The sequence below is a fragment of the Trichomycterus rosablanca genome (genome assembly GCF_030014385.1).
Source record: "Trichomycterus rosablanca isolate fTriRos1 chromosome 5 unlocalized genomic scaffold, fTriRos1.hap1 SUPER_5_unloc_2, whole genome shotgun sequence".
NCBI lineage: Eukaryota > Metazoa > Chordata > Actinopteri > Siluriformes > Trichomycteridae > Trichomycterus > Trichomycterus rosablanca.
This window is the reverse complement of record NW_026946944.1, coordinates 286,056-306,824: the sequence shown is the minus strand read 5'-3', so window position 1 is coordinate 306,824 and position 20,769 is coordinate 286,056. Positions and strand designations below refer to the sequence as shown.

Sequence of the window (20,769 nt, the reverse complement as noted above, 5' to 3'; positions counted from 1 at the left end):
CTATCTGGGCTGGAATTACATTGGAAGGCCTTTTATAGATAGATAGATAGATAGATAGATAGATAGATAGATAGATAGATAGATAGATAGATAGATAGATAGATAGATAGATAGATAGATAGATAGATAGATAGATAGATAGATAGATAGATAGATAGATAGATAGATAGATAGATAGATAGATAGATAGATACTTTATTATGCTAGCTAACAGCTAAATGACACCATGAATGGGGCTGAAACCAAAAAATAAAAAGCTTACAGCACTCAGTATTCCCAGGCGGTCTCCCATCTAGGTACTGACTGAGCCCAACCCTGCTTGGCTTCTGAGATCGGACGAGATCAGGCGTTCCCAAGGTGGTTTGGCCGTAAGCGAAAGAAGCTGGATTTAAAGGCCTGTTATAGCTAGTCAGCCAGCTATCTGAGTGCTAGCCAGCTATCTGGGCTGGAATTACATTGGAAGGCCTTTTATAGATAGATAGATAGATAGATAGATAGATAGATAGATAGATAGATAGATAGATAGATAGATAGATAGATAGATAGATAGATAGATAGATAGATAGATAGATAGATAGATAGATAGATAGATAGATAGATAGATAGATAGATAGATAGATACTTTATTATGCTAGCTAACAGCTAAATGACACCATGAATGGGGCTGAAACCAAAAAATAAAAAGCTTACAGCACTCAGTATTCCCAGGCGGTCTCCCATCTAGGTACTGACTGAGCCCAACCCTGCTTGGCTTCTGAGATCGGACGAGATCAGGCGTTCCCAAGGTGGTTTGGCCGTAAGCGAAAGAAGCTGGATTTAAAGGCCTGTTATAGCTAGTCAGCCAGCTATCTGAGTGCTAGCCAGCTATCTGGGCTGGAATTACATTGGAAGGCCTTTTATAGATAGATAGATAGATAGATAGATAGATAGATAGATAGATAGATAGATAGATAGATAGATAGATAGATAGATAGATAGATAGATAGATAGATAGATAGATAGATAGATAGATAGATAGATAGATAGATAGATAGATAGATAGATAGATACTTTATTATGCTAGCTAACAGCTAAATGACACCATGAATGGGGCTGAAACCAAAAAATAAAAAGCTTACAGCACTCAGTATTCCCAGGCGGTCTCCCATCTAGGTACTGACTGAGCCCAACCCTGCTTGGCTTCTGAGATCGGACGAGATCAGGCGTTCCCAAGGTGGTTTGGCCGTAAGCGAAAGAAGCTGGATTTAAAGGCCTGTTATAGCTAGTCAGCCAGCTATCTGAGTGCTAGCCAGCTATCTGGGCTGGAATTACATTGGAAGGCCTTTTATAGATAGATAGATAGATAGATAGATAGATAGATAGATAGATAGATAGATAGATAGATAGATAGATAGATAGATAGATAGATAGATAGATAGATAGATAGATAGATAGATAGATAGATAGATAGATAGATAGATAGATAGATAGATACTTTATTATGCTAGCTAACAGCTAAATGACACCATGAATGGGGCTGAAACCAAAAAATAAAAAGCTTACAGCACTCAGTATTCCCAGGCGGTCTCCCATCTAGGTACTGACTGAGCCCAACCCTGCTTGGCTTCTGAGATCGGACGAGATCAGGCGTTCCCAAGGTGGTTTGGCCGTAAGCGAAAGAAGCTGGATTTAAAGGCCTGTTATAGCTAGTCAGCCAGCTATCTGAGTGCTAGCCAGCTATCTGGGCTGGAATTACATTGGAAGGCCTTTTATAGATAGATAGATAGATAGATAGATAGATAGATAGATAGATAGATAGATAGATAGATAGATAGATAGATAGATAGATAGATAGATAGATAGATAGATAGATAGATAGATAGATAGATAGATAGATAGATAGATAGATAGATAGATAGATAGATAGATAGATAGATACTTTATTATGCTAGCTAACAGCTAAATGACACCATGAATGGGGCTGAAACCAAAAAATAAAAAGCTTACAGCACTCAGTATTCCCAGGCGGTCTCCCATCTAGGTACTGACTGAGCCCAACCCTGCTTGGCTTCTGAGATCGGACGAGATCAGGCGTTCCCAAGGTGGTTTGGCCGTAAGCGAAAGAAGCTGGATTTAAAGGCCTGTTATAGCTAGTCAGCCAGCTATCTGAGTGCTAGCCAGCTATCTGGGCTGGAATTACATTGGAAGGCCTTTTATAGATAGATAGATAGATAGATAGATAGATAGATAGATAGATAGATAGATAGATAGATAGATAGATAGATAGATAGATAGATAGATAGATAGATAGATAGATAGATAGATAGATAGATAGATAGATAGATAGATAGATAGATAGATAGATACTTTATTATGCTAGCTAACAGCTAAATGACACCATGAATGGGGCTGAAACCAAAAAATAAAAAGCTTACAGCACTCAGTATTCCCAGGCGGTCTCCCATCTAGGTACTGACTGAGCCCAACCCTGCTTGGCTTCTGAGATCGGACGAGATCAGGCGTTCCCAAGGTGGTTTGGCCGTAAGCGAAAGAAGCTGGATTTAAAGGCCTGTTATAGCTAGTCAGCCAGCTATCTGAGTGCTAGCCAGCTATCTGGGCTGGAATTACATTGGAAGGCCTTTTATAGATAGATAGATAGATAGATAGATAGATAGATAGATAGATAGATAGATAGATAGATAGATAGATAGATAGATAGATAGATAGATAGATAGATAGATAGATAGATAGATAGATAGATAGATAGATAGATAGATAGATAGATACTTTATTATGCTAGCTAACAGCTAAATGACACCATGAATGGGGCTGAAACCAAAAAATAAAAAGCTTACAGCACTCAGTATTCCCAGGCGGTCTCCCATCTAGGTACTGACTGAGCCCAACCCTGCTTGGCTTCTGAGATCGGACGAGATCAGGCGTTCCCAAGGTGGTTTGGCCGTAAGCGAAAGAAGCTGGATTTAAAGGCCTGTTATAGCTAGTCAGCCAGCTATCTGAGTGCTAGCCAGCTATCTGGGCTGGAATTACATTGGAAGGCCTTTTATAGATAGATAGATAGATAGATAGATAGATAGATAGATAGATAGATAGATAGATAGATAGATAGATAGATAGATAGATAGATAGATAGATAGATAGATAGATAGATAGATAGATAGATAGATAGATAGATAGATAGATAGATAGATAGATAGATAGATAGATACTTTATTATGCTAGCTAACAGCTAAATGACACCATGAATGGGGCTGAAACCAAAAAATAAAAAGCTTACAGCACTCAGTATTCCCAGGCGGTCTCCCATCTAGGTACTGACTGAGCCCAACCCTGCTTGGCTTCTGAGATCGGACGAGATCAGGCGTTCCCAAGGTGGTTTGGCCGTAAGCGAAAGAAGCTGGATTTAAAGGCCTGTTATAGCTAGTCAGCCAGCTATCTGAGTGCTAGCCAGCTATCTGGGCTGGAATTACATTGGAAGGCCTTTTATAGATAGATAGATAGATAGATAGATAGATAGATAGATAGATAGATAGATAGATAGATAGATAGATAGATAGATAGATAGATAGATAGATAGATAGATAGATAGATAGATAGATAGATAGATAGATAGATAGATAGATAGATAGATAGATACTTTATTATGCTAGCTAACAGCTAAATGACACCATGAATGGGGCTGAAACCAAAAAATAAAAAGCTTACAGCACTCAGTATTCCCAGGCGGTCTCCCATCTAGGTACTGACTGAGCCCAACCCTGCTTGGCTTCTGAGATCGGACGAGATCAGGCGTTCCCAAGGTGGTTTGGCCGTAAGCGAAAGAAGCTGGATTTAAAGGCCTGTTATAGCTAGTCAGCCAGCTATCTGAGTGCTAGCCAGCTATCTGGGCTGGAATTACATTGGAAGGCCTTTTATAGATAGATAGATAGATAGATAGATAGATAGATAGATAGATAGATAGATAGATAGATAGATAGATAGATAGATAGATAGATAGATAGATAGATAGATAGATAGATAGATAGATAGATAGATAGATAGATAGATAGATAGATAGATAGATACTTTATTATGCTAGCTAACAGCTAAATGACACCATGAATGGGGCTGAAACCAAAAAATAAAAAGCTTACAGCACTCAGTATTCCCAGGCGGTCTCCCATCTAGGTACTGACTGAGCCCAACCCTGCTTGGCTTCTGAGATCGGACGAGATCAGGCGTTCCCAAGGTGGTTTGGCCGTAAGCGAAAGAAGCTGGATTTAAAGGCCTGTTATAGCTAGTCAGCCAGCTATCTGAGTGCTAGCCAGCTATCTGGGCTGGAATTACATTGGAAGGCCTTTTATAGATAGATAGATAGATAGATAGATAGATAGATAGATAGATAGATAGATAGATAGATAGATAGATAGATAGATAGATAGATAGATAGATAGATAGATAGATAGATAGATAGATAGATAGATAGATAGATAGATAGATAGATAGATAGATAGATAGATAGATAGATAGATACTTTATTATGCTAGCTAACAGCTAAATGACACCATGAATGGGGCTGAAACCAAAAAATAAAAAGCTTACAGCACTCAGTATTCCCAGGCGGTCTCCCATCTAGGTACTGACTGAGCCCAACCCTGCTTGGCTTCTGAGATCGGACGAGATCAGGCGTTCCCAAGGTGGTTTGGCCGTAAGCGAAAGAAGCTGGATTTAAAGGCCTGTTATAGCTAGTCAGCCAGCTATCTGAGTGCTAGCCAGCTATCTGGGCTGGAATTACATTGGAAGGCCTTTTATAGATAGATAGATAGATAGATAGATAGATAGATAGATAGATAGATAGATAGATAGATAGATAGATAGATAGATAGATAGATAGATAGATAGATAGATAGATAGATAGATAGATAGATAGATAGATAGATAGATAGATAGATAGATAGATACTTTATTATGCTAGCTAACAGCTAAATGACACCATGAATGGGGCTGAAACCAAAAAATAAAAAGCTTACAGCACTCAGTATTCCCAGGCGGTCTCCCATCTAGGTACTGACTGAGCCCAACCCTGCTTGGCTTCTGAGATCGGACGAGATCAGGCGTTCCCAAGGTGGTTTGGCCGTAAGCGAAAGAAGCTGGATTTAAAGGCCTGTTATAGCTAGTCAGCCAGCTATCTGAGTGCTAGCCAGCTATCTGGGCTGGTATTACATTGGAAGGCCTTTTATAGATAGATAGATAGATAGATAGATAGATAGATAGATAGATAGATAGATAGATAGATAGATAGATAGATAGATAGATAGATAGATAGATAGATAGATAGATAGATAGATAGATAGATAGATAGATAGATAGATAGATAGATAGATAGATAGATAGATAGATAGATAGATAGATACTTTATTATGCTAGCTAACAGCTAAATGACACCATGAATGGGGCTGAAACCAAAAAATAAAAAGCTTACAGCACTCAGTATTCCCAGGCAGTCTCCCATCTAGGTACTGACTGAGCCCAACCCTGCTTGGCTTCTGAGATCGGACGAGATCAGGCGTTCCCAAGGTGGTTTGGCCGTAAGCGAAAGAAGCTGGATTTAAAGGCCTGTTATAGCTAGTCAGCCAGCTATCTGAGTGCTAGCCAGCTATCTGTGCTGGAATTACATTGGAAGGCCTTTCATAGATGGATGGATAGATAGATAGATAGATAGATAGATAGATAGATAGATAGATAGATAGATAGATAGATAGATAGATAGATAGATAGATAGATAGATAGATAGATAGATAGATAGATAGATAGATAGATAGATAGATAGATAGATAGATAGATAGATAGATAGATACTTTATTATGCTAGCTAACAGCTAAATGACACCATGAATGGGGCTGAAACCAAAAAATAAAAAGCTTACAGCACTCAGTATTCCCAGGCGGTCTCCCATCTAGGTACTGACTGAGCCCAACCCTGCTTGGCTTCTGAGATCGGACGAGATCAGGCGTTCCCAAGGTGGTTTGGCCGTAAGCGAAAGAAGCTGGATTTAAAGGCCTGTTATAGCTAGTCAGCCAGCTATCTGAGTGCTAGCCAGCTATCTGGGCTGGAATTACATTGGAAGGCCTTTTATAGATAGATAGATAGATAGATAGATAGATAGATAGATAGATAGATAGATAGATAGATAGATAGATAGATAGATAGATAGATAGATAGATAGATAGATAGATAGATAGATAGATAGATAGATAGATAGATAGATAGATAGATACTTTATTATGCTAGCTAACAGCTAAATGACACCATGAATGGGGCTGAAACCAAAAAATAAAAAGCTTACAGCACTCAGTATTCCCAGGCGGTCTCCCATCTAGGTACTGACTGAGCCCAACCCTGCTTGGCTTCTGAGATCGGACGAGATCAGGCGTTCCCAAGGTGGTTTGGCCGTAAGCGAAAGAAGCTGGATTTAAAGGCCTGTTATAGCTAGTCAGCCAGCTATCTGAGTGCTAGCCAGCTATCTGGGCTGGAATTACATTGGAAGGCCTTTTATAGATAGATAGATAGATAGATAGATAGATAGATAGATAGATAGATAGATAGATAGATAGATAGATAGATAGATAGATAGATAGATAGATAGATAGATAGATAGATAGATAGATAGATAGATAGATAGATAGATAGATAGATAGATACTTTATTATGCTAGCTAACAGCTAAATGACACCATGAATGGGGCTGAAACCAAAAAATAAAAAGCTTACAGCACTCAGTATTCCCAGGCGGTCTCCCATCTAGGTACTGACTGAGCCCAACCCTGCTTGGCTTCTGAGATCGGACGAGATCAGGCGTTCCCAAGGTGGTTTGGCCGTAAGCGAAAGAAGCTGGATTTAAAGGCCTGTTATAGCTAGTCAGCCAGCTATCTGAGTGCTAGCCAGCTATCTGGGCTGGAATTACATTGGAAGGCCTTTTATAGATAGATAGATAGATAGATAGATAGATAGATAGATAGATAGATAGATAGATAGATAGATAGATAGATAGATAGATAGATAGATAGATAGATAGATAGATAGATAGATAGATAGATAGATAGATAGATAGATAGATAGATAGATAGATAGATAGATAGATAGATAGATAGATAGATACTTTATTATGCTAGCTAACAGCTAAATGACACCATGAATGGGGCTGAAACCAAAAAATAAAAAGCTTACAGCACTCAGTATTCCCAGGCGGTCTCCCATCTAGGTACTGACTGAGCCCAACCCTGCTTGGCTTCTGAGATCGGACGAGATCAGGCGTTCCCAAGGTGGTTTGGCCGTAAGCGAAAGAAGCTGGATTTAAAGGCCTGTTATAGCTAGTCAGCCAGCTATCTGAGTGCTAGCCAGCTATCTGGGCTGGAATTACATTGGAAGGCCTTTTATAGATAGATAGATAGATAGATAGATAGATAGATAGATAGATAGATAGATAGATAGATAGATAGATAGATAGATAGATAGATAGATAGATAGATAGATAGATAGATAGATAGATAGATAGATAGATAGATAGATAGATAGATAGATAGATAGATAGATAGATAGATAGATAGATACTTTATTATGCTAGCTAACAGCTAAATGACACCATGAATGGGGCTGAAACCAAAAAATAAAAAGCTTACAGCACTCAGTATTCCCAGGCGGTCTCCCATCTAGGTACTGACTGAGCCCAACCCTGCTTGGCTTCTGAGATCGGACGAGATCAGGCGTTCCCAAGGTGGTTTGGCCGTAAGCGAAAGAAGCTGGATTTAAAGGCCTGTTATAGCTAGTCAGCCAGCTATCTGAGTGCTAGCCAGCTATCTGGGCTGGAATTACATTGGAAGGCCTTTTATAGATAGATAGATAGATAGATAGATAGATAGATAGATAGATAGATAGATAGATAGATAGATAGATAGATAGATAGATAGATAGATAGATAGATAGATAGATAGATAGATAGATAGATAGATAGATAGATAGATAGATAGATAGATAGATAGATAGATAGATAGATAGATACTTTATTATGCTAGCTAACAGCTAAATGACACCATGAATGGGGCTGAAACCAAAAAATAAAAAGCTTACAGCACTCAGTATTCCCAGGCGGTCTCCCATCTAGGTACTGACTGAGCCCAACCCTGCTTGGCTTCTGAGATCGGACGAGATCAGGCGTTCCCAAGGTGGTTTGGCCGTAAGCGAAAGAAGCTGGATTTAAAGGCCTGTTATAGCTAGTCAGCCAGCTATCTGAGTGCTAGCCAGCTATCTGGGCTGGAATTACATTGGAAGGCCTTTTATAGATAGATAGATAGATAGATAGATAGATAGATAGATAGATAGATAGATAGATAGATAGATAGATAGATAGATAGATAGATAGATAGATAGATAGATAGATAGATAGATAGATAGATAGATAGATAGATAGATAGATAGATAGATACTTTATTATGCTAGCTAACAGCTAAATGACACCATGAATGGGGCTGAAACCAAAAAATAAAAAGCTTACAGCACTCAGTATTCCCAGGCGGTCTCCCATCTAGGTACTGACTGAGCCCAACCCTGCTTGGCTTCTGAGATCGGACGAGATCAGGCGTTCCCAAGGTGGTTTGGCCGTAAGCGAAAGAAGCTGGATTTAAAGGCCTGTTATAGCTAGTCAGCCAGCTATCTGAGTGCTAGCCAGCTATCTGGGCTGGAATTACATTGGAAGGCCTTTTATAGATAGATAGATAGATAGATAGATAGATAGATAGATAGATAGATAGATAGATAGATAGATAGATAGATAGATAGATAGATAGATAGATAGATAGATAGATAGATAGATAGATAGATAGATAGATAGATAGATAGATAGATACTTTATTATGCTAGCTAACAGCTAAATGACACCATGAATGGGGCTGAAACCAAAAAATAAAAAGCTTACAGCACTCAGTATTCCCAGGCGGTCTCCCATCTAGGTACTGACTGAGCCCAACCCTGCTTGGCTTCTGAGATCGGACGAGATCAGGCGTTCCCAAGGTGGTTTGGCCGTAAGCGAAAGAAGCTGGATTTAAAGGCCTGTTATAGCTAGTCAGCCAGCTATCTGAGTGCTAGCCAGCTATCTGGGCTGGAATTACATTGGAAGGCCTTTTATAGATAGATAGATAGATAGATAGATAGATAGATAGATAGATAGATAGATAGATAGATAGATAGATAGATAGATAGATAGATAGATAGATAGATAGATAGATAGATAGATAGATAGATAGATAGATAGATAGATAGATAGATAGATAGATAGATAGATAGATACTTTATTATGCTAGCTAACAGCTAAATGACACCATGAATGGGGCTGAAACCAAAAAATAAAAAGCTTACAGCACTCAGTATTCCCAGGCGGTCTCCCATCTAGGTACTGACTGAGCCCAACCCTGCTTGGCTTCTGAGATCGGACGAGATCAGGCGTTCCCAAGGTGGTTTGGCCGTAAGCGAAAGAAGCTGGATTTAAAGGCCTGTTATAGCTAGTCAGCCAGCTATCTGAGTGCTAGCCAGCTATCTGGGCTGGAATTACATTGGAAGGCCTTTTATAGATAGATAGATAGATAGATAGATAGATAGATAGATAGATAGATAGATAGATAGATAGATAGATAGATAGATAGATAGATAGATAGATAGATAGATAGATAGATAGATAGATAGATAGATAGATAGATAGATAGATAGATAGATAGATAGATAGATAGATAGATAGATAGATAGATAGATAGATAGATAGATAGATAGATAGATAGATAGATAGATAGATAGATAGATAGATAGATAGATAGATAGATACTTTATTATGCTAGCTAACAGCTAAATGACACCATGAATGGGGCTGAAACCAAAAAATAAAAAGCTTACAGCACTCAGTATTCCCAGGCGGTCTCCCATCTAGGTACTGACTGAGCCCAACCCTGCTTGGCTTCTGAGATCGGACGAGATCAGGCGTTCCCAAGGTGGTTTGGCCGTAAGCGAAAGAAGCTGGATTTAAAGGCCTGTTATAGCTAGTCAGCCAGCTATCTGAGTGCTAGCCAGCTATCTGGGCTGGAATTACATTGGAAGGCCTTTTATAGATAGATAGATAGATAGATAGATAGATAGATAGATAGATAGATAGATAGATAGATAGATAGATAGATAGATAGATAGATAGATAGATAGATAGATAGATAGATAGATAGATAGATAGATAGATAGATAGATAGATAGATAGATAGATAGATAGATAGATACTTTATTATGCTAGCTAACAGCTAAATGACACCATGAATGGGGCTGAAACCAAAAAATAAAAAGCTTACAGCACTCAGTATTCCCAGGCGGTCTCCCATCTAGGTACTGACTGAGCCCAACCCTGCTTGGCTTCTGAGATCGGACGAGATCAGGCGTTCCCAAGGTGGTTTGGCCGTAAGCGAAAGAAGCTGGATTTAAAGGCCTGTTATAGCTAGTCAGCCAGCTATCTGAGTGCTAGCCAGCTATCTGGGCTGGAATTACATTGGAAGGCCTTTTATAGATAGATAGATAGATAGATAGATAGATAGATAGATAGATAGATAGATAGATAGATAGATAGATAGATAGATAGATAGATAGATAGATAGATAGATAGATAGATAGATAGATAGATAGATAGATAGATAGATAGATAGATAGATAGATAGATAGATAGATAGATAGATACTTTATTATGCTAGCTAACAGCTAAATGACACCATGAATGGGGCTGAAACCAAAAAATAAAAAGCTTACAGCACTCAGTATTCCCAGGCGGTCTCCCATCTAGGTACTGACTGAGCCCAACCCTGCTTGGCTTCTGAGATCGGACGAGATCAGGCGTTCCCAAGGTGGTTTGGCCGTAAGCGAAAGAAGCTGGATTTAAAGGCCTGTTATAGCTAGTCAGCCAGCTATCTGAGTGCTAGCCAGCTATCTGGGCTGGAATTACATTGGAAGGCCTTTTATAGATAGATAGATAGATAGATAGATAGATAGATAGATAGATAGATAGATAGATAGATAGATAGATAGATAGATAGATAGATAGATAGATAGATAGATAGATAGATAGATAGATAGATAGATAGATAGATAGATAGATAGATAGATAGATAGATAGATACTTTATTATGCTAGCTAACAGCTAAATGACACCATGAATGGGGCTGAAACCAAAAAATAAAAAGCTTACAGCACTCAGTATTCCCAGGCGGTCTCCCATCTAGGTACTGACTGAGCCCAACCCTGCTTGGCTTCTGAGATCGGACGAGATCAGGCGTTCCCAAGGTGGTTTGGCCGTAAGCGAAAGAAGCTGGATTTAAAGGCCTGTTATAGCTAGTCAGCCAGCTATCTGAGTGCTAGCCAGCTATCTGGGCTGGAATTACATTGGAAGGCCTTTTATAGATAGATAGATAGATAGATAGATAGATAGATAGATAGATAGATAGATAGATAGATAGATAGATAGATAGATAGATAGATAGATAGATAGATAGATAGATAGATAGATAGATAGATAGATAGATAGATAGATAGATAGATAGATAGATAGATACTTTATTATGCTAGCTAACAGCTAAATGACACCATGAATGGGGCTGAAACCAAAAAATAAAAAGCTTACAGCACTCAGTATTCCCAGGCGGTCTCCCATCTAGGTACTGACTGAGCCCAACCCTGCTTGGCTTCTGAGATCGGACGAGATCAGGCGTTCCCAAGGTGGTTTGGCCGTAAGCGAAAGAAGCTGGATTTAAAGGCCTGTTATAGCTAGTCAGCCAGCTATCTGAGTGCTAGCCAGCTATCTGGGCTGGAATTACATTGGAAGGCCTTTTATAGATAGATAGATAGATAGATAGATAGATAGATAGATAGATAGATAGATAGATAGATAGATAGATAGATAGATAGATAGATAGATAGATAGATAGATAGATAGATACTTTATTATGCTAGCTAACAGCTAAATGACACCATGAATGGGGCTGAAACCAAAAAATAAAAAGCTTACAGCACTCAGTATTCCCAGGCGGTCTCCCATCTAGGTACTGACTGAGCCCAACCCTGCTTGGCTTCTGAGATCGGACGAGATCAGGCGTTCCCAAGGTGGTTTGGCCGTAAGCGAAAGAAGCTGGATTTAAAGGCCTGTTATAGCTAGTCAGCCAGCTATCTGAGTGCTAGCCAGCTATCTGGGCTGGAATTACATTGGAAGGCCTTTTATAGATAGATAGATAGATAGATAGATAGATAGATAGATAGATAGATAGATAGATAGATAGATAGATAGATAGATAGATAGATAGATAGATAGATAGATAGATAGATAGATAGATAGATAGATAGATAGATAGATAGATAGATAGATAGATAGATACTTTATTATGCTAGCTAACAGCTAAATGACACCATGAATGGGGCTGAAACCAAAAAATAAAAAGCTTACAGCACTCAGTATTCCCAGGCGGTCTCCCATCTAGGTACTGACTGAGCCCAACCCTGCTTGGCTTCTGAGATCGGACGAGATCAGGCGTTCCCAAGGTGGTTTGGCCGTAAGCGAAAGAAGCTGGATTTAAAGGCCTGTTATAGCTAGTCAGCCAGCTATCTGAGTGCTAGCCAGCTATCTGGGCTGGTATTACATTGGAAGGCCTTTTATAGATAGATAGATAGATAGATAGATAGATAGATAGATAGATAGATAGATAGATAGATAGATAGATAGATAGATAGATAGATAGATAGATAGATAGATAGATAGATAGATAGATAGATAGATAGATAGATAGATAGATAGATAGATAGATAGATAGATAGATAGATAGATAGATAGATAGATAGATAGATAGATACTTTATTATGCTAGCTAACAGCTAAATGACACCATGAATGGGGCTGAAACCAAAAAATAAAAAGCTTACAGCACTCAGTATTCCCAGGCAGTCTCCCATCTAGGTACTGACTGAGCCCAACCCTGCTTGGCTTCTGAGATCGGACGAGATCAGGCGTTCCCAAGGTGGTTTGGCCGTAAGCGAAAGAAGCTGGATTTAAAGGCCTGTTATAGCTAGTCAGCCAGCTATCTGAGTGCTAGCCAGCTATCTGTGCTGGAATTACATTGGAAGGCCTTTCATAGATGGATGGATAGATAGATAGATAGATAGATAGATAGATAGATAGATAGATAGATAGATAGATAGATAGATAGATAGATAGATAGATAGATAGATAGATAGATAGATAGATAGATAGATAGATAGATAGATACTTTATTATGCTAGCTAACAGCTAAATGACACCATGAATGGGGCTGAAACCAAAAAATAAAAAGCTTACAGCACTCAGTATTCCCAGGCGGTCTCCCATCTAGGTACTGACTGAGCCCAACCCTGCTTGGCTTCTGAGATCGGACGAGATCAGGCGTTCCCAAGGTGGTTTGGCCGTAAGCGAAAGAAGCTGGATTTAAAGGCCTGTTATAGCTAGTCAGCCAGCTATCTGAGTGCTAGCCAGCTATCTGGGCTGGAATTACATTGGAAGGCCTTTTATAGATAGATAGATAGATAGATAGATAGATAGATAGATAGATAGATAGATAGATAGATAGATAGATAGATAGATAGATAGATAGATAGATAGATAGATAGATAGATAGATAGATAGATAGATAGATAGATAGATAGATAGATAGATAGATAGATAGATAGATAGATAGATAGATAGATAGATAGATAGATAGATAGATAGATAGATAGATACTTTATTATGCTAGCTAACAGCTAAATGACACCATGAATGGGGCTGAAACCAAAAAATAAAAAGCTTACAGCACTCAGTATTCCCAGGCGGTCTCCCATCTAGGTACTGACTGAGCCCAACCCTGCTTGGCTTCTGAGATCGGACGAGATCAGGCGTTCCCAAGGTGGTTTGGCCGTAAGCGAAAGAAGCTGGATTTAAAGGCCTGTTATAGCTAGTCAGCCAGCTATCTGAGTGCTAGCCAGCTATCTGGGCTGGAATTACATTGGAAGGCCTTTTATAGATAGATAGATAGATAGATAGATAGATAGATAGATAGATAGATAGATAGATAGATAGATAGATAGATAGATAGATAGATAGATAGATAGATAGATAGATAGATAGATAGATAGATAGATAGATAGATAGATAGATAGATAGATAGATAGATAGATAGATAGATAGATAGATAGATAGATACTTTATTATGCTAGCTAACAGCTAAATGACACCATGAATGGGGCTGAAACCAAAAAATAAAAAGCTTACAGCACTCAGTATTCCCAGGCGGTCTCCCATCTAGGTACTGACTGAGCCCAACCCTGCTTGGCTTCTGAGATCGGACGAGATCAGGCGTTCCCAAGGTGGTTTGGCCGTAAGCGAAAGAAGCTGGATTTAAAGGCCTGTTATAGCTAGTCAGCCAGCTATCTGAGTGCTAGCCAGCTATCTGGGCTGGAATTACATTGGAAGGCCTTTTATAGATAGATAGATAGATAGATAGATAGATAGATAGATAGATAGATAGATAGATAGATAGATAGATAGATAGATAGATAGATAGATAGATAGATAGATAGATAGATAGATAGATAGATAGATAGATAGATAGATAGATAGATAGATAGATAGATAGATAGATACTTTATTATGCTAGCTAACAGCTAAATGACACCATGAATGGGGCTGAAACCAAAAAATAAAAAGCTTACAGCACTCAGTATTCCCAGGCGGTCTCCCATCTAGGTACTGACTGAGCCCAACCCTGCTTGGCTTCTGAGATCGGACGAGATCAGGCGTTCCCAAGGTGGTTTGGCCGTAAGCGAAAGAAGCTGGATTTAAAGGCCTGTTATAGCTAGTCAGCCAGCTATCTGAGTGCTAGCCAGCTATCTGGGCTGGTATTACATTGGAAGGCCTTTTATAGATAGATAGATAGATAGATAGATAGATAGATAGATAGATAGATAGATAGATAGATAGATAGATAGATAGATAGATAGATAGATAGATAGATAGATAGATAGATAGATAGATAGATAGATAGATAGATAGATAGATAGATAGATAGATAGATAGATAGATAGATAGATAGATAGATAGATAGATAGATAGATAGATAGATACTTTATTATGCTAGCTAACAGCTAAATGACACCATGAATGGGGCTGAAACCAAAAAATAAAAAGCTTACAGCACTCAGTATTCCCAGGCAGTCTCCCATCTAGGTACTGACTGAGCCCAACCCTGCTTGGCTTCTGAGATCGGACGAGATCAGGCGTTCCCAAGGTGGTTTGGCCGTAAGCGAAAGAAGCTGGATTTAAAGGCCTGTTATAGCTAGTCAGCCAGCTATCTGAGTGCTAGCCAGCTATCTGTGCTGGAATTACATTGGAAGGCCTTTCATAGATGGATGGATAGATAGATAGATAGATAGATAGATAGATAGATAGATAGATAGATAGATAGATAGATAGATAGATAGATAGATAGATAGATAGATAGATAGATAGATAGATAGATAGATAGATAGATAGATAGATAGATAGATACTTTATTATGCTAGCTAACAGCTAAATGACACCATGAATGGGGCTGAAACCAAAAAATAAAAAGCTTACAGCACTCAGTATTCCCAGGCGGTCTCCCATCTAGGTACTGACTGAGCCCAACCCTGCTTGGCTTCTGAGATCGGACGAGATCAGGCGTTCCCAAGGTGGTTTGGCCGTAAGCGAAAGAAGCTGGATTTAAAGGCCTGTTATAGCTAGTCAGCCAGCTATCTGAGTGCTAGCCAGCTATCTGGGCTGGAATTACATTGGAAGGCCTTTTATAGATAGATAGATAGATAGATAGATAGATAGATAGATAGATAGATAGATAGATAGATAGATAGATAGATAGATAGATAGATAGATAGATAGATAGATAGATAGATAGATAGATAGATAGATAGATAGATAGATAGATAGATAGATAGATAGATAGATAGATAGATAGATAGATAGATAGATAGATAGATAGATAGATAGATAGATAGATAGATAGATAGATAGATAGATAGATAGATAGATACTTTATTATGCTAGCTAACAGCTAAATGACACCATGAATGGGGCTGAAACCAAAAAATAAAAAGCTTACAGCACTCAGTATTCCCAGGCGGTCTCCCATCTAGGTACTGACTGAGCCCAACCCTGCTTGGCTTCTGAGATCGGACGAGATCAGGCGTTCCCAAGGTGGTTTGGCCGTAAGCGAAAGAAGCTGGATTTAAAGGCCTGTTATAGCTAGTCAGCCAGCTATCTGAGTGCTAGCCAGCTATCTGGGCTGGAATTACATTGGAAGGCCTTTTATAGATAGATAGATAGATAGATAGATAGATAGATAGATAGATAGATAGATAGATAGATAGATAGATAGATAGATAGATAGATAGATAGATAGATAGATAGATAGATAGATAGATAGATAGATAGATAGATAGATAGATAGATAGATAGATAGATAGATAGATAGATAGATAGATAGATAGATAGATACTTTATTATGCTAGCTAACAGCTAAATGACACCATGAATGGGGCTGAAACCAAAAAATAAAAAGCTTACAGCACTCAGTATTCCCAGGCGGTCTCCCATCTAGGTACTGACTGAGCCCAACCCTGCTTGGCTTCTGAGATCGGACGAGATCAGGCGTTCCCAAGGTGGTTTGGCCGTAAGCGAAAGAAGCTGGATTTAAAGGCCTGTTATAGCTAGTCAGCCAGCTATCTGAGTGCTAGCCAGCTATCTGGGCTGGTATTACATTGGAAGGCCTTTTATAGATAGATAGATAGATAGATAGATAGATAGATAGATAGATAGATAGATAGATAGATAGATAGATAGATAGATAGATAGATAGATAGATAGATAGATAGATAGATAGATAGATAGATAGATAGATAGATAGATAGATAGATAGATAGATAGATAGATAGATAGATAGATAGATAGATAGATAGATAGATAGATAGATAGATAGATAGATAGATAGATAGATAGATAGATAGATAGATAGATAGATAGATAGATAGATAGATAGATAGATAGATAGATAGATAGATAGATAGATAGATAGATAGATAGATAGATAGATAGATAGATAGATAGATAGATACTTTATTATGCTAGCTAACAGCTAAATGACACCATGAATGGGGCTGAAACCAAAAAATAAAAAGCTTACAGCACTCAGTATTCCCAGGCGGTCTCCCATCTAGGTACTGACTGAGCCCAACCCTGCTTGGCTTCTGAGATCGGACGAGATCAGGCGTTCCCAAGGTGGTTTGGCCGTAAGCGAAAGAAGCTGGATTTAAAGGCCTGTTATAGCTAGTCAGCCAGCTATCTGAGTGCTAGCCAGCTATCTGGGCTGGTATTACATTGGAAGGCCTTTTATAGATAGATAGATAGATAGATAGATAGATAGATAGATAGATAGATAGATAGATAGATAGATAGATAGATAGATAGATAGATAGATAGATAGATAGATAGATAGATAGATAGATAGATAGATAGATAGATAGATAGATAGATAGATAGATAGATAGATAGATAGATAGATAGATAGATAGATAGATAGATAGATAGATAGATAGATAGATAGATAGATAGATAGATAGATAGATAGATAGATAGATAGATAGATACTTTATTATGCTAGCTAACAGCTAAATGACACCATGAATGGGGCTGAAACCAAAAAATAAAAAGCTTACAGCACTCAGTATTCCCAGGCAGTCTCCCATCTAGGTACTGACTGAGCCCAACCCTGCTTGGCTTCTGAGATCGGACGAGATCAGGCGTTCCCAAGGTGGTTTGGCCGTAAGCGAAAGAAGCTGGATTTAAAGGCCTGTTATAGCTAGTCAGCCAGCTATCTGAGTGCTAGCCAGCTATCTGTGCTGGAATTACATTGGAAGGCCTTTCATAGATGGATGGATAGATAGATAGATAGATAGATAGATAGATAGATAGATAGATAGATAGATAGATAGATAGATAGATAGATAGATAGATAGATAGATAGATAGATAGATAGATAGATAGATAGATAGATAGATAGATAGATAGATAGATAGATACTTTATTATGCTAGCTAACAGCTAAATGACACCATGAATGGGGCTGAAACCAAAAAATAAAAAGCTTACAGCACTCAGTATTCCCAGGCGGTCTCCCATCTAGGTACTGACTGAGCCCAACCCTGCTTGGCTTCTGAGATCGGACGAGATCAGGCGTTCCCAAGGTGGTTTGGCCGTAAGCGAAAGAAGCTGGATTTAAAGGCCTGTTATAGCTAGTCAGCCAGCTATCTGAGTGCTAGCCAGCTATCTGGGCTGGAATTACATTGGAAGGCCTTTTATAGATAGATAGATAGATAGATAGATAGATAGATAGATAGATAGATAGATAGATAGATAGATAGATAGATAGATAGATAGATAGATAGATAGATAGATAGATAGATAGATAGATAGATAGATAGATAGATAGATAGATAGATAGATAGATAGATAGATAGATAGATAGATAGATAGATAGATAGATAGATAGATAGATAGATAGATACTTTATTATGCTAGCTAACAGCTAAATGACACCATGAATGGGGCTGAAACCAAAAAATAAAAAGCTTACAGCACTCAGTATTCCCAGGCGGTCTCCCATCTAGGTACTGACTGAGCCCAACCCTGCTTGGCTTCTGAGATCGGACGAGATCAGGCGTTCCCAAGGTGGTTTGGCCGTAAGCGAAAGAAGCTGGATTTAAAGGCCTGTTATAGCTAGTCAGCCAGCTATCTGAGTGCTAGCCAGCTATCTGGGCTGGAATTACATTGGAAGGCCTTTTATAGATAGATAGATAGATAGATAGATAGATAGATAGATAGATAGATAGATAGATAGATAGATAGATAGATAGATAGATAGATAGATAGATAGATAGATAGATAGATAGATAGATAGATAGATAGATAGATAGATAGATAGATAGATAGATAGATAGATAGATAGATAGATAGATAGATAGATAGATAGATAGATAGATAGATAGATAGATAGATAGATAGATAGATAGATAGATAGATAGATAGATAGATAGATAGATAGATAGATAGATAGATAGATAGATAGATAGATAGATAGATAGATAGATAGATAGATAGATAGATAGATAGATAGATAGATAGATAGATAGATAGATAGATAGATAGATAGATAGATAGATAGATAGATAGATAGATAGATAGATAGATAGATAGATAGATAGATAGATAGATAGATAGATAGATAGATAGATAGATAGATAGATAGATAGATAGATAGATAGATAGATACTTTATTATGCTAGCTAACAGCTAAATGACACCATGAATGGGGCTGAAACCAAAAAATAAAAAGCTTACAGCACTCAGTATTCCCAGGCAGTCTCCCATCTAGGTACTGACTGAGCCCAACCCTGCTTGGCTTCTGAGATCGGACGAGATCAGGCGTTCCCAAGGTGGTTTGGCCGTAAGCGAAAGAAGCTGGATTTAAAGGCCTGTTATAGCTAGTCAGCCAGCTATCTGAGTGCTAGCCAGCTATCTGTGCTGGAATTACATTGGAAGGCCTTTCATAGATGGATGGATAGATAGATAGATAGATAGATAGATAGATAGATAGATAGATAGATAGATAGATAGATAGATAGATAGATAGATAGATAGATAGATAGATAGATAGATAGATAGATAGATAGATAGATAGATAGATAGATAGATAGATAGATAGATAGATAGATAGATACTTTATTATGCTAGCTAACAGCTAAATGACACCATGAATGGGGCTGAAACCAAAAAATAAAAAGCTTACAGCACTCAGTATTCCCAGGCTGTCTCCCATCTAGGTACTGACTGAGCCCAACCCTGCTTGGCTTCTGAGATCGGACGAGATCAGGCGTTCCCAAGGTGGTTTGGCCGTAAGCGAAAGAAGCTGGATTTAAAGGCCTGTTATAGCTAGTCAGCCAGCTATCTGAGTGCTAGCCAGCTATCTGGGCTGGAATTACATTGGAAGGCCTTTGATTGATAGATAGATAGATAGATAGATAGATAGATTAGATAGATAGATAGATAGATAGATAGATAGATAGATAGATAGATAGATAGATAGATAGATAGATAGATAGATAGATAGATAGATAGATAGATAGATACTTTATTATGCTAGCTAACAGCTAAATGACACCATGAATGGGGCTGAAACCAAAAAATAAAAAGCTTACAGCACTCAGTATTCCCAGGCGGTCTCCCATCTAGGTACTGACTGAGCCCAACCCTGCTTGGCTTCTGAGATCGGACGAGATCAGGCGTTCCCAAGGTGGTTTGGCCGTAAGCGAAAGAAGCTGGATTTAAAGGCCTGTTATAGCTAGTCAGCCAGCTATCTGAGTGCTAGCCAGCTATCTGGGCTGGAATTACATTGGAAGGCCTTTTATAGATAGATAGATAGATAGATAGATAGATAGATAGATAGATAGATAGATAGATAGATAGATAGATAGATAGGTAGGTAGGTAGGTAGGTAGGTAGGTAGGTAGGTAGGTAGGTAGGTAGGTAGGTAGGTAGGTAGGTAGATAGATAGATAGATAGATAGATAGATAGATAGATAGATAGGTAGGTAGGTAGGTAGGTAGGTAGGTAGGTAGGTAGGTAGGTAGGTAGGT

At 38.6% G+C, this 20,769-nt stretch overlaps 44 non-coding genes and 1 pseudogene across 44 annotated transcripts; all 45 read right to left on the bottom strand.

The window, feature by feature from the left end:
* Positions 1 to 255: 255 nt before the first annotated feature.
* On the bottom strand, positions 256 to 374 carry LOC134304470 (5S ribosomal RNA). The gene has a single exon (XR_010007905.1). It is a non-coding gene; the product is annotated as a 5S ribosomal RNA (ribosomal RNA).
* Positions 375 to 683: 309 nt separating this feature from the next.
* Positions 684 to 802, bottom strand: LOC134304469 (5S ribosomal RNA). Its single transcript, XR_010007904.1, has one exon. It is a non-coding gene; the product is annotated as a 5S ribosomal RNA (ribosomal RNA).
* Positions 803 to 1,111: 309 nt separating this feature from the next.
* Positions 1,112 to 1,230, bottom strand: LOC134304468 (5S ribosomal RNA). Its single transcript, XR_010007903.1, has one exon. It is a non-coding gene; the product is annotated as a 5S ribosomal RNA (ribosomal RNA).
* Positions 1,231 to 1,535: 305 nt separating this feature from the next.
* Positions 1,536 to 1,654, bottom strand: LOC134304467 (5S ribosomal RNA). The gene has a single exon (XR_010007902.1). It is a non-coding gene; the product is annotated as a 5S ribosomal RNA (ribosomal RNA).
* A 325-nt stretch (positions 1,655 to 1,979) lies between these two features.
* Positions 1,980 to 2,098, bottom strand: LOC134304464 (5S ribosomal RNA). Its single transcript, XR_010007900.1, has one exon. It is a non-coding gene; the product is annotated as a 5S ribosomal RNA (ribosomal RNA).
* A 309-nt stretch (positions 2,099 to 2,407) lies between these two features.
* Positions 2,408 to 2,526, bottom strand: LOC134304463 (5S ribosomal RNA). The gene has a single exon (XR_010007899.1). It is a non-coding gene; the product is annotated as a 5S ribosomal RNA (ribosomal RNA).
* A 301-nt stretch (positions 2,527 to 2,827) lies between these two features.
* Positions 2,828 to 2,946, bottom strand: LOC134304462 (5S ribosomal RNA). Its single transcript, XR_010007898.1, has one exon. It is a non-coding gene; the product is annotated as a 5S ribosomal RNA (ribosomal RNA).
* Positions 2,947 to 3,267: 321 nt separating this feature from the next.
* Positions 3,268 to 3,386, bottom strand: LOC134304461 (5S ribosomal RNA). The gene has a single exon (XR_010007897.1). It is a non-coding gene; the product is annotated as a 5S ribosomal RNA (ribosomal RNA).
* A 309-nt stretch (positions 3,387 to 3,695) lies between these two features.
* LOC134304460 (5S ribosomal RNA) lies at positions 3,696 to 3,814 on the bottom strand. Its single transcript, XR_010007896.1, has one exon. It is a non-coding gene; the product is annotated as a 5S ribosomal RNA (ribosomal RNA).
* A 309-nt stretch (positions 3,815 to 4,123) lies between these two features.
* LOC134304459 (5S ribosomal RNA) lies at positions 4,124 to 4,242 on the bottom strand. Its single transcript, XR_010007895.1, has one exon. It is a non-coding gene; the product is annotated as a 5S ribosomal RNA (ribosomal RNA).
* A 329-nt stretch (positions 4,243 to 4,571) lies between these two features.
* Positions 4,572 to 4,690, bottom strand: LOC134304458 (5S ribosomal RNA). The gene has a single exon (XR_010007894.1). It is a non-coding gene; the product is annotated as a 5S ribosomal RNA (ribosomal RNA).
* Positions 4,691 to 4,999: 309 nt separating this feature from the next.
* LOC134304457 (5S ribosomal RNA) lies at positions 5,000 to 5,118 on the bottom strand. The gene has a single exon (XR_010007893.1). It is a non-coding gene; the product is annotated as a 5S ribosomal RNA (ribosomal RNA).
* Positions 5,119 to 5,451: 333 nt separating this feature from the next.
* Positions 5,452 to 5,570, bottom strand: LOC134304430 (5S ribosomal RNA). Its single transcript, XR_010007870.1, has one exon. It is a non-coding gene; the product is annotated as a 5S ribosomal RNA (ribosomal RNA).
* Positions 5,571 to 5,895: 325 nt separating this feature from the next.
* Positions 5,896 to 6,014, bottom strand: LOC134304456 (5S ribosomal RNA). The gene has a single exon (XR_010007892.1). It is a non-coding gene; the product is annotated as a 5S ribosomal RNA (ribosomal RNA).
* A 301-nt stretch (positions 6,015 to 6,315) lies between these two features.
* Positions 6,316 to 6,434, bottom strand: LOC134304454 (5S ribosomal RNA). Its single transcript, XR_010007891.1, has one exon. It is a non-coding gene; the product is annotated as a 5S ribosomal RNA (ribosomal RNA).
* A 305-nt stretch (positions 6,435 to 6,739) lies between these two features.
* Positions 6,740 to 6,858, bottom strand: LOC134304452 (5S ribosomal RNA). Its single transcript, XR_010007889.1, has one exon. It is a non-coding gene; the product is annotated as a 5S ribosomal RNA (ribosomal RNA).
* Positions 6,859 to 7,195: 337 nt separating this feature from the next.
* On the bottom strand, positions 7,196 to 7,314 carry LOC134304451 (5S ribosomal RNA). Its single transcript, XR_010007888.1, has one exon. It is a non-coding gene; the product is annotated as a 5S ribosomal RNA (ribosomal RNA).
* Positions 7,315 to 7,647: 333 nt separating this feature from the next.
* LOC134304450 (5S ribosomal RNA) lies at positions 7,648 to 7,766 on the bottom strand. Its single transcript, XR_010007887.1, has one exon. It is a non-coding gene; the product is annotated as a 5S ribosomal RNA (ribosomal RNA).
* Positions 7,767 to 8,095: 329 nt separating this feature from the next.
* Positions 8,096 to 8,214, bottom strand: LOC134304449 (5S ribosomal RNA). The gene has a single exon (XR_010007886.1). It is a non-coding gene; the product is annotated as a 5S ribosomal RNA (ribosomal RNA).
* Positions 8,215 to 8,519: 305 nt separating this feature from the next.
* LOC134304448 (5S ribosomal RNA) lies at positions 8,520 to 8,638 on the bottom strand. The gene has a single exon (XR_010007885.1). It is a non-coding gene; the product is annotated as a 5S ribosomal RNA (ribosomal RNA).
* A 301-nt stretch (positions 8,639 to 8,939) lies between these two features.
* Positions 8,940 to 9,058, bottom strand: LOC134304447 (5S ribosomal RNA). The gene has a single exon (XR_010007884.1). It is a non-coding gene; the product is annotated as a 5S ribosomal RNA (ribosomal RNA).
* A 321-nt stretch (positions 9,059 to 9,379) lies between these two features.
* On the bottom strand, positions 9,380 to 9,498 carry LOC134304446 (5S ribosomal RNA). Its single transcript, XR_010007883.1, has one exon. It is a non-coding gene; the product is annotated as a 5S ribosomal RNA (ribosomal RNA).
* A 409-nt stretch (positions 9,499 to 9,907) lies between these two features.
* Positions 9,908 to 10,026, bottom strand: LOC134304445 (5S ribosomal RNA). Its single transcript, XR_010007882.1, has one exon. It is a non-coding gene; the product is annotated as a 5S ribosomal RNA (ribosomal RNA).
* A 321-nt stretch (positions 10,027 to 10,347) lies between these two features.
* On the bottom strand, positions 10,348 to 10,466 carry LOC134304444 (5S ribosomal RNA). Its single transcript, XR_010007881.1, has one exon. It is a non-coding gene; the product is annotated as a 5S ribosomal RNA (ribosomal RNA).
* Positions 10,467 to 10,795: 329 nt separating this feature from the next.
* Positions 10,796 to 10,914, bottom strand: LOC134304443 (5S ribosomal RNA). The gene has a single exon (XR_010007880.1). It is a non-coding gene; the product is annotated as a 5S ribosomal RNA (ribosomal RNA).
* A 317-nt stretch (positions 10,915 to 11,231) lies between these two features.
* LOC134304441 (5S ribosomal RNA) lies at positions 11,232 to 11,350 on the bottom strand. The gene has a single exon (XR_010007878.1). It is a non-coding gene; the product is annotated as a 5S ribosomal RNA (ribosomal RNA).
* Positions 11,351 to 11,663: 313 nt separating this feature from the next.
* Positions 11,664 to 11,782, bottom strand: LOC134304440 (5S ribosomal RNA). The gene has a single exon (XR_010007877.1). It is a non-coding gene; the product is annotated as a 5S ribosomal RNA (ribosomal RNA).
* A 265-nt stretch (positions 11,783 to 12,047) lies between these two features.
* On the bottom strand, positions 12,048 to 12,166 carry LOC134304438 (5S ribosomal RNA). The gene has a single exon (XR_010007876.1). It is a non-coding gene; the product is annotated as a 5S ribosomal RNA (ribosomal RNA).
* Positions 12,167 to 12,479: 313 nt separating this feature from the next.
* On the bottom strand, positions 12,480 to 12,598 carry LOC134304437 (5S ribosomal RNA). Its single transcript, XR_010007875.1, has one exon. It is a non-coding gene; the product is annotated as a 5S ribosomal RNA (ribosomal RNA).
* Positions 12,599 to 12,951: 353 nt separating this feature from the next.
* Positions 12,952 to 13,070, bottom strand: LOC134304428 (5S ribosomal RNA). The gene has a single exon (XR_010007868.1). It is a non-coding gene; the product is annotated as a 5S ribosomal RNA (ribosomal RNA).
* Positions 13,071 to 13,363: 293 nt separating this feature from the next.
* Positions 13,364 to 13,482, bottom strand: LOC134304436 (5S ribosomal RNA). The gene has a single exon (XR_010007874.1). It is a non-coding gene; the product is annotated as a 5S ribosomal RNA (ribosomal RNA).
* A 369-nt stretch (positions 13,483 to 13,851) lies between these two features.
* Positions 13,852 to 13,970, bottom strand: LOC134304435 (5S ribosomal RNA). Its single transcript, XR_010007873.1, has one exon. It is a non-coding gene; the product is annotated as a 5S ribosomal RNA (ribosomal RNA).
* A 341-nt stretch (positions 13,971 to 14,311) lies between these two features.
* LOC134304434 (5S ribosomal RNA) lies at positions 14,312 to 14,430 on the bottom strand. The gene has a single exon (XR_010007872.1). It is a non-coding gene; the product is annotated as a 5S ribosomal RNA (ribosomal RNA).
* Positions 14,431 to 14,751: 321 nt separating this feature from the next.
* LOC134304433 (5S ribosomal RNA) lies at positions 14,752 to 14,870 on the bottom strand. Its single transcript, XR_010007871.1, has one exon. It is a non-coding gene; the product is annotated as a 5S ribosomal RNA (ribosomal RNA).
* A 361-nt stretch (positions 14,871 to 15,231) lies between these two features.
* On the bottom strand, positions 15,232 to 15,350 carry LOC134304427 (5S ribosomal RNA). The gene has a single exon (XR_010007867.1). It is a non-coding gene; the product is annotated as a 5S ribosomal RNA (ribosomal RNA).
* Positions 15,351 to 15,655: 305 nt separating this feature from the next.
* LOC134304429 (5S ribosomal RNA) lies at positions 15,656 to 15,774 on the bottom strand. The gene has a single exon (XR_010007869.1). It is a non-coding gene; the product is annotated as a 5S ribosomal RNA (ribosomal RNA).
* A 401-nt stretch (positions 15,775 to 16,175) lies between these two features.
* On the bottom strand, positions 16,176 to 16,294 carry LOC134304417 (5S ribosomal RNA). Its single transcript, XR_010007858.1, has one exon. It is a non-coding gene; the product is annotated as a 5S ribosomal RNA (ribosomal RNA).
* A 345-nt stretch (positions 16,295 to 16,639) lies between these two features.
* Positions 16,640 to 16,758, bottom strand: LOC134304478 (5S ribosomal RNA). The gene has a single exon (XR_010007912.1). It is a non-coding gene; the product is annotated as a 5S ribosomal RNA (ribosomal RNA).
* Positions 16,759 to 17,255: 497 nt separating this feature from the next.
* On the bottom strand, positions 17,256 to 17,374 carry LOC134304465 (5S ribosomal RNA). The gene has a single exon (XR_010007901.1). It is a non-coding gene; the product is annotated as a 5S ribosomal RNA (ribosomal RNA).
* A 413-nt stretch (positions 17,375 to 17,787) lies between these two features.
* LOC134304426 (5S ribosomal RNA) lies at positions 17,788 to 17,906 on the bottom strand. The gene has a single exon (XR_010007866.1). It is a non-coding gene; the product is annotated as a 5S ribosomal RNA (ribosomal RNA).
* A 313-nt stretch (positions 17,907 to 18,219) lies between these two features.
* Positions 18,220 to 18,338, bottom strand: LOC134304453 (5S ribosomal RNA). Its single transcript, XR_010007890.1, has one exon. It is a non-coding gene; the product is annotated as a 5S ribosomal RNA (ribosomal RNA).
* A 365-nt stretch (positions 18,339 to 18,703) lies between these two features.
* On the bottom strand, positions 18,704 to 18,822 carry LOC134304442 (5S ribosomal RNA). Its single transcript, XR_010007879.1, has one exon. It is a non-coding gene; the product is annotated as a 5S ribosomal RNA (ribosomal RNA).
* A 645-nt stretch (positions 18,823 to 19,467) lies between these two features.
* LOC134304425 (5S ribosomal RNA) lies at positions 19,468 to 19,586 on the bottom strand. The gene has a single exon (XR_010007865.1). It is a non-coding gene; the product is annotated as a 5S ribosomal RNA (ribosomal RNA).
* A 329-nt stretch (positions 19,587 to 19,915) lies between these two features.
* LOC134304431 (5S ribosomal RNA) lies at positions 19,916 to 20,034 on the bottom strand (annotated as a pseudogene).
* Positions 20,035 to 20,324: 290 nt separating this feature from the next.
* On the bottom strand, positions 20,325 to 20,443 carry LOC134304410 (5S ribosomal RNA). Its single transcript, XR_010007852.1, has one exon. It is a non-coding gene; the product is annotated as a 5S ribosomal RNA (ribosomal RNA).
* Positions 20,444 to 20,769: the final 326 nt, after the last annotated feature.